The sequence below is a fragment of the Triticum urartu genome, chromosome 6 (genome assembly GCF_003073215.2).
Source record: "Triticum urartu cultivar G1812 chromosome 6, Tu2.1, whole genome shotgun sequence".
Taxonomy (NCBI): domain Eukaryota; kingdom Viridiplantae; phylum Streptophyta; class Magnoliopsida; order Poales; family Poaceae; genus Triticum; species Triticum urartu.
Window position 1 is genome coordinate 106,778,897 of NC_053027.1, and position 9,970 is coordinate 106,788,866.

The following is a 9,970-nucleotide window of genomic DNA, read 5'->3' on the forward strand; positions in this document are numbered from 1 at the left end:
GTGTGTATGATTGAAATGCTTGGTATGTGTGGGATCCGACAACCTAGTTATTTATCCTTGGTAGCCTCTCTTATGGGGAAATGTAGTCTTGTGCTTTCATGAGCCATAGTAGTCCGCTACAGCCCAGTTCATCGGAGTCCTGCTAGCCCAGCACTACTGCTCAGGACACTTGACTGGCCGGCATGTGTTTCACTTCGTTCCTGTGTCTGCCCCTTCGGGGAAATGTCACGCGGTGACATTCGGAGTCCTGCCTAGCCTGCTACAGCCCGGGTTCCTGGAGTCCTGTTAGCCCAGTGCTATAGCCCGGATTCACACGCTGCTGACCGACATGCTCGATGTGATTCATGTATGCCTGTCCCCATAGGTTGGTGCCGCTTTGGGTTCACGACTAGCCATGTCGGCCCGGGTTCTCTGTCACATGGATGCTAGAGACACTATCATATACGTGAGCCAAAAGCGCAAACGGTCCCGGGCCATGATAAGGCGACACCCGTGGGAATACCGTGCGTGAGGCCGCAAAGTGATATGAGGTGTTACCGGCTAGACCAATGTGACTTGGAATCGGGGTCCTGACATAGTGTGTGAAACTATGAAGAAAAACACCTTTGAAAATTTTGAAGATAATCATTCGAATCAACGAGGGCAGTAACTTTTAATTACCCTGGACGAAGAACATGACGAACTAGAGTGAGGAGATGTGAAGTTCGTCTGTGCAGATCTTCCATGCCCTAACTTGGCGGAGGAAGACGGCTACGGCGGCGGCGGAGTGAAGATTTCCGCAGTCGGCGCGAGTACGTTGGCGATAAGGTCGAGGCAGTGAAACTCTTCCTCACCGGCGGTGATGAAGTAGAGGCGGCGCTAGGGTTTGAGAAGCTCGAGCTGGAGAGAGAGGTCGAGTGGAGTAAAAGAAGTGAGGAAGGGGCGGAGGGGTATTTATAGCCACGGTGAAAAACTGCTCGCCCGAAGAAATTGGACGAACATGCCCCTGACCCTTCTCATTCGCTTGACATGTGTCACCCACGTACTGAGAGGTGGAGATCGTGTGCGATCGTGGGTGAGTGGATAAGTATAACGTGGGATGCGGAATGGTTAAAGTTCCGTTTGCAATTTCTTCAGCTGACAAGGACACAGTGAAGATTTTGAACGAGTTTCAAATAGAACGCACATGAAGAATTTGTGAATAGATTGGGTTGAGTATAGCATAGAGGGGGAAGGGTCTGATCACATTCACTTAGCAGAAGAACCAAATTGAATTAGCAATAAGTGAATGATGTAGAGGACATAAACTTATATATATATAGTCAATGAAGAAAAACGACGGAAGCAGTGAAGACAATGCAAAGTTGAAGAATATGAATAATTGAGGAATTTCAACTTTTGGTGGTGGCGTGACCCACCGTATAAGAATAATGATTTCAGACACCGCGTACAATTATCGTAGGGTTCTGAGAATCAAATTCTTCGTTAATTTCTTCACACTAAGAGTGTTGTCCTTCATTGAATTGAAGAAAAACGTTTCTTCATGTGTTGCACATCTAAGTCATCAATTTTGCATAAGTGTTAGGATGAGTGTCCTTTTCAAAGAACATTCGAAGATTCTAGGATATTTAGCTCACACCGCAACTTGCTAAATCTCTTCTCATCCAAGGGCTTTGTGAAGATATCGGCTAGCTGTTCTTCAGTCTTCACATGCTCAATAGAAATGTCGCCCTTCAACACATGATCACGAAGAAAATGATGACAAATATGAATGTGCTTTGTCTTCGAGTGCTGAACTGGGTTGTGAGCAATCTTGATGGCACTCTCATTGTCACAGAAGAGAGGCACATTCATCATGTTGACGCCGTAGTCCTTGAGAGTTTGCTTCATCCATAGCAGTTGAGCACACTAAGAACCAGCGGCAATGTACTTAGCTTCAGCAGTAGATAGTGATACGCAGTTCTGTTTCTTCGAGGACCAACAGACCAAAGAACGTCCGAGGAAATGACATGTACCAGATGTTGACTTGCGGTCCACACGATCACCAACATAGGCAGAGTCAGAATATCCAATGAGATCAAAAGCCGAGCCCTTGGGGTACCATAATCCAAGTGTTGGTGTGTGAGCTAGATATCGAAGAATATGCTTCACAGCCTTATGGTGTGATTCTTTCGGTGTAGCTTGAAATCGGGCACACATGCAAACACTAAGCATTATATCTGGCCTAGATGCACATAAGTACAATAAAGAACCAATCATGGAGCGGTATACCTTATGATCGAAGTCAATACCATTTTCATCAGTGCATAGATGGCCATTTGTGGGCATAGGAATTTTGACGCCTTTGCAATCTTGCATGCCAAATTTCCTCAGTACATCCTTGAGGTATTTCTCCTGAGATATGAATATGCCATTGCGTTGTTGACAAATTTGAAGACCTAAGAAGAATTTCAACTCTACCATCATAGACATTTGGTATTCTTCACTCATCATATAGGCAAATTCATCACTATAACGTTGGTCAGTACAGCCAAAGATAATATCATCAACATATATTTGGCACACAAACAATTCACCATCATAAGATTTAATGAAAAGAGTAGGGTCGAGTGAACCGGGTTTGAAGCCTTTCATCATGAGGAATTCCTTCAAAGTATCATACCATGCTCGTGGGGCCTGCTTGAGGCCATAGAGGGCCTTGTTGAGTTTGAAGACTTTGTCAGGATTCTTTGGATCTTCAAAACCTGGGGGTTGAGCAATATATACTTCTTCCTCAAGCTTACCATTGAGGAATGCACTTTTCACATCCATTTGATATAAAGTGATATTATGATGGTTAGCATAAGCAAGTAATATGCGAATAGCCTCAAGCCTAGCAACAGGTGCAAAAGTTTCATCAAAATCAATTCCTTTAACCTGTGTGTAGCCTTGAGCTACAAGCCGTGCCTTATTCCTCACCACAAGGCCATTTTCATCTTGCTTGTTGCGGTAGATCCACTTTGTGCCGATGATATTGTGCTTGCGAGGATCTGGACGTTTGACCAGTTCCCAGACATTGTTGAGCTCAAACTGATGTAATTCTTCTTGCATGGCCTGAATCCACCCAGGCTCCAGAAATGCTTCATCTACCTTAGTGGGCTCTATAATAGAGACAAAAGCATAGTGCCCACAAAAGTTAGACAAATGTGAAGCTTTTGAGCGTGTGAGAGGACCTGGCGCTTTGATGTCATTGATGATCTTTTCAACTTGCACTTCTTTTGCAATGCGAGGATGAGCTGGTTGCCGTTGAAGAATTTGATCAACATTTTCTTTAGCACCATTTTCTTTAGCACCATTTTCTTCAGGTGCATTAGCTCGACGTTCTTCATGTTCTGGAATGAATTCTTCAGCAGATTCTTCAGTGGGAATGACATCCTCAGTAGCCTTGAACTTGATAGTTTCCTCAGGTGCTGGTTCATCTATCACAGTAGGTAGGTGCTCTCTTTGCGAGCCATTAGTTTCATCGAACCGCACATCTACAGTTTCAACAACCTTATGAAGAACGTTGTTGAAGACTCTGTAGGTGTGCGAGTCCTTTCCGTAACCAAGCATAAAACCTTCATGTGCTTTCGGTGCAAATTTTGAGTTGTGATGAGGATCTCTAATCCAACATTTAGCACCAAAGACTTTGAAATAACTTACATTGTGTTTTCTTATCAGCGAGGAGTTCATAGGCAATTTTCTTGAAAAATTTGTGAAGATACACTCTATTGATGATGTGGCACACAGTATCAATTGCCTCAGTCCAGAACCGACGAGGTGTTTTGTATTCATCAAGCATAGTGCGAGCCATCTCAGCAAGAGTCATGTTCTTACGCTCCACGACGCCGTTCTGCTGAGGAGTATAAGGAGCAGATAACTCATCAGTAATACCAAGTTCATCAAGATAGTCATCGAGACCGGAATTCTTGAACTCAGTGCCATTGTCACTTCTGATGTGCTTGATCTTCACACCAAAGTTGGTTGAAGCCCTCGAGGAAAATCGTTTGAAGACTTCCCGCACTTCATATTTGTAAGTGACAAGGTGTACCCATGTGTAGCGAGAATAATCATCAACAATAACAAAGCCATATTGAGATGCTTCATTTGAAATAGCAGAATAATGGTTAGGACCAAAGAGATCCATGTGAAGCAATTCAAATGGGCGAGTGGTGGTCATGATAGTCTTCGCTGGATGCTTGGCCTTCGTCATCTTCCCAGCTTCACAGGCTCCGCATAGGTGATCCTTGAGGAATTTGACATTCTCGATGCCAATGACATGCTTCTTCTTTGCAAGCGTGTGCAAATTCCTCATGCCTGCATGACCAAGTCGTAGATGCCAGAGCCAGCCTTCTGAAGCTTTTGCAAGTAAGCACACGTCTGGTTGTGGTCCTGTAGAGAAATCAACAATATACAGGTCTCCTCTCCTAAAGCTTTTGAAGACTTTGGAATTGTCAGCTTCCATAACCACAACACAACGGTACTTGCCAAAGACAACAACCATATAAAGATCACAAAGCATTGAGACAGACATAAGGTTGTATCCTAAGGACTCAACAAGCATGACTTTGTCCATGTGTCGATCCTTTGTGATCGCAACCTTACCTAGACCCAATACCTGACTTTTGCCTTTGTCAGCAAAGATGATATGCTTCAGATGCGACGGAGATAATGGAGCATCCATCAATAGATTCTTGTCACCAGTCATGTGGTTTGTACATCCACTATCGAGGACCCACTCAGTGGCTTTGGGTTGATCATCCCACAGATGAATTAGTCAGCTTACAAACTCATATACTTCATCAGTGAAGAATATGACATCAATTCATCAGATCAATTTCATCAAGCAAAAGAACAGATAAAGCAGTATGAGGACGTGAGAAATGAAAGTTCATTTCTTAATGATTAGCTTGCGTCCTATCAGGCATACTCAGGTCTCCAGCAAATTCTTCAGACGATTACGTACGTCTGGAGACCTGACCCTGCAGAAGAGATTAGTTCTTTTTCTTCACCACCCACATCTGAAGGAGTGGCAAAGAGTTCATCATTCTGCGAGCTCCATACAAGAAGGATGACATAGAAGCCAGTCCATTTCGTTTCACATAAGAGGGGTTAGAATAAGCATAAGAGTAAGCAGAGAAATTCCTCGAGGACTTATGGACATAATAATTTGAAGAATAATGCACATATCCATAATCCTTAGATCTTTCCTGCGAAACAGACGGGTTAGCACGATGATGTTCATTTGAGGACTTTGATCCTTTTGAGGAATATGATCCATGTGAGGAGTTTTGTCCGTATGAAGACTTGGATCCATATGAAGAATTTGGTCCATATGAAGCATTTGATCTGGGGTTCCTATTCTTCACAGGTGGCGTCATGATAACATTCACCTGAAGATTTTCAAGGCATCTTTTGGGAACCCAGATTTTCTTCATAGGGGGACCGTTCCTGCAGTTAGTGCCAACATATCTAGCAAATACTTCACCATTCTGATTTTTGAATAGTTTGTAGTTGGAGTCAAATGACTCATCATCAGAATGAGGAGATTCACATGCATATCCAGATAGGTTAGATGGATCAACTGGAGGTCCTTTTGCAGCAACCCATGTAGTTTTGGGGTACTACTCAGGCTTCCAATATGTACCATCAGCATTGAGTTTCCTCTCAAAGGCAATACCCTCTTTCCTAGGGTTCCTGTTGAGGATCTGCTTTTTAAGCACATCACAAAGAGTCTGATGCCTTTTGAGACTTTTGTACATGCCTGTCATGTACAATTCCTTCAACCCTGCATCATCAGTTACTAGCAATGTCCTCAGATGAGGAATTACTGATAGCAGAGGCATGTGAAGAATTTGAAACATTAGCAGCATTTGAACATTCAGGTGAAGAATTAGCAGATTCATGTTCAATGCACTTCAAGCATGGAGGAACAAATTCTTCCTGATAAGTGCTGATATGTTGAGCAAGTAATGAATTGCGCTCCTTCTGAAGATCTTCATAACTCACTCTTAGCTTTTCAAGATCTTACTTTCTTTGAAGAAATTCATAAAAAAGCTTCTCATGATCGGATAAGAGAGTGTTATGATGGCTTTGAAGATTGTCAAACCTAGTCTGAAATCTCTGAAGATTTTCAGTCAAGGCTTTAGTGCGATCCATTTCTTCACCCAACATATCATCACTTTTGTCTAGCATGTTTTGAACCTTTTCTAAAGCCCTTTGTTGTTTTACAGCAATCTTAGCAAGTTTAGAATAGTTGGTCTTAAGATTTTCATCAGATTCATTCTCACTTGATTCGGATGAGGTATATTTGAGTACCTTGGCACCCTTTGCCATGAAGCAATAGGTGGGAGCATAGTCATCATCCCCTTCATCAGCTTTGTTGGTGAGATTATTTTCTTCAGTGTTGAAGATAGACTTGCTGACGAATGCAGTAGCGAGAGCTAGGCTCGCCACTCCGGATTCGGACTCCTCAGATGACTCCTCTTCCTCATTTCTTCAGATTCAGCTTCAGAGTCCATTTCCTTGCCAATGAATGCCCTGGCCTTCTTGGAGCTGCTCTTCTTGTGATATGAAGGCCTTGAGGATTTTGATGATGAGGATTTTGTGGATTTCTTCTTTTTCTTCGCATCATCAGAACTGTAATCCTTATATTTCTTTTTCTTTGATTCCTTTTCCCATTGAGGACAATCTTGAATGTAATGTCCAGGCTTCTTGCATTTGTGGCAGAGCCTCCTCTTGTAGTCACTGGATAAGGAATCACTGCTCCTTGAGGGTCTTCCAAGACGACCACGTCTTGAGAACTTTTGAAACTTCTTCACAAGCAGAGCCAGATCATGGCTTAGTTCTTTAGGATCACCAAGGCGCTACCAGAGTCTTCATCTTCGGACTCAGATACTGCCTTGGCCTTCAGTGCACGTGTTCTGCCATAGCTTGAACCATAGAGATATCACTTTTCAGCAAGTTGGAACTCATGAGTATTTAGCCTTTCGGGAATATCAGCGGGATCAAGTGACTTGTAATCAGCATGTTCTTGTATCATCAATGTCAGAGTGTCAAATGAGGAATCAAGCGATCTCAGCAATTTCTTCACCACCTCATGGTCGGTGATGTCAGTGGCACCAAGTGCTTGAAGCTCATTTGAGATGTCAGTGAGGCGATCGAAGGTTTGTTGAACATTTTCATTGTCGAGTCTTTTGAAGTGGTTGAAGAGATTGCGAAAAACATCAACTCGAGATTCACGCTGAGTTGAGACTCCTTCATTCACTTTGGACAACCTGTCCCAGATAAACTTCGCTGTCTCCAAAGCACTCACTCTGCCATAGTGTCCTTTGCTCAGATGGCCACATATGATATTCTTCGCTTGAGAGTCGAGTTGCTTGAATCTCTTCACATCAGCAGCATTCAGAGAAGGTGTGACTGAGGGAACACCATTTTCCACAACATACCAGAGATCGTTATCAATTGCTTCAAGATGCATTCGCATCTTATCCTTCCAGTAGGGGTAGTCCGTCCCATCGAAGGTAGGACACCCAGCAGAGACCTTGATCATACCTGCGGTCGACATAACTAAAACTCCAGGCGGTTAAACCAAAATCACACAGAACAAGGGAGTACCTTGCTCTGATACCAATTGAAAGTGCGTTATATCAACTAGAGGGGGGTGAATAGGCAATTTTTATGAAATTTTTCACTAAGGAATTTGCCGGTGAGGAAATTCCTTAGCGAAGAACTACTAGCGGCGGAATGAGTACTCAAAAGTAAACATAACAGAATACAAGCATAGTCATCATGATGAAATGAAGACAGGCACAGAGTACAGAAGCGTAAGCACAGGATAACACATGATGAAGACAAACAGACTGAAGAAATTGAACTGAGGAAATTGAGAAAGTCTTCAGTCAAAGTCTTCAAACACAGATATGAACAAGCACACAACACAGTTATGAGGAAATAGAACCAGCAAGCTTGGTGAAGACAATGATTTGGTAGACCAGTTCCAACTGCTGTCTCAGTTGTACTTCTGGTTGGAGCGGCTGAGTATTTAAACTCGAGGACACACAGTCCCGGACACCCAGTCCTGAACATGCAGCTTAGGACACCCAGTCCTCACCATATTCTCCTTGAACTAAGGTCACACATACCTCGTCCAATCACTCGTGGTAAGTCTTCAGGCGATTTCCAAACCTTCACGAACTCGGTCACTCGACGATCCACAATTTCTCTTGGATGCTCTAGACCATGACGCCTAACCGTCTGGAAGAAGCACAGTCTTCAAAGGTAACAAGCGTCGGATCCACGCAGGATCAATCTCTTCAGTGATGCTCAATCACTTGGGGTTTGTAGGTGTTTGGGTTTTGGGTTTTTCCTCACTTGATGATTTTCGCTCAAAGTCCTCAGAGGATGGGTTGCTCTCAAATGACAAGTGTCAGTTTCTCTCGGAGCAGCCAACCAACTAGTGGTTGTATGGGGGGGCTATTTATAGCCTAGGGAGCAGCCCGACATGATAAGACATAAATGCCCTTCAATGACATGACCGTTAGGTGGATAGATATTTTGGGATAGCTGGCGCATAGCACATCAACGGTCGGAATTTTGAGTAGCAAAATCCTCAGGGCTATCATGTTCCTCACTGTGTAGGCAATCCGCACTGGCGAATTCCTAACTCCTCAGTCAGGACAAATTCCTCAGAGACCAGAAGAACTTCGTCTCTGTCACTGAAGAAATTGACCGAACTGTATGAGATTTCCAATGGCTTCACTCGAAGGGATTGGTAGGTGTAGGATTTTGAGTTGAGCATCACATGGAAATTTTTCCTTAGTATTTTCTCGACCCCCTTTAACAGTACGATATTTCCTATGACTCAAGAAAGAGAAAATGAAACTATAAAAACAAAAAGTCTTCACGCTTCATGTTCCTCGAACGAATACCAAGTCTTCAAGGTCACACCAATTTCTGCACTTTCAAAGTCTTCAGAAAGTCTTCAGTGATTCAAAATCTTCAGTCGAAGAATTTCATTTTTAGGGTTCAACTTTCTCTGTAAATATCAAACTCCTCATAGGCTTATAGACCTGTGTACACTCACAAACGCATTAGTCCCTTAACATATAAGTCTTCAATACACTAAAATCACTAAGGGGCACTAGATGCACTTACACTATCCTCCACATCCTTTCCTTAAAAAAAGCTATCCTCCACATCACACGGAGGAGACGTACCTAAGAAAAATGGACACGCAAGGAACCAGCTGCCCACACAAAATGTTTAACCCACTATCACCCGGCGGCCACACACTCTTCACACCCCACGATTCACCAGGAGAGCTCTTGTCGAGGGAGCTTAGAGTTTTAGGTTACTAGGCTGCAACGGGCTCTGTACATCCCACTCACAGGGCCTCGTGTACGCACATGCTATATCTCGCCTACTACAAGAGTATACGCTTGCCTATCGCCGCCCAAATCTAGGCCAGCCCAATCTACCTTTTTTCTTTCTTTTCCGTGCACACAAATCAGTCCCAGCGTAATAAGAAATGTTCATTATATATTTCATTTTTTTACTTTGACACCTTTAGTATATAACATAATATATATAAGAAGAAGGTACTAAAGGTGAAGGGCATTTTGTTGTACAACTACTTCAGTATAGTTACAAAATTAATCGGTAGGTGACTGTTGAATCGACAGTAGTTACGAAAGAGGAAAATAGCTCAGTTGGTTAGAGTGATGGTCCATCATGCCAGAAGTCATGGGTTTGAACCTATTTTCCCTGCCCTTTGCCGCTAACACCAGTAAGGCCCCATCCCCTTAACACTACCTTCGAGGAATTTCTCTCGCCTCCCTGTAGTGATAAGAGGGCATTCACTAACAGATTTGAGTCGAGGCAGCCATCCTCTTGCCAATCTTAAATAAACATGTGTATTTTTAAAAAGGTGGTGATAAGAGTGCATTCACTAACAGCATTGAAAGTTTTATAA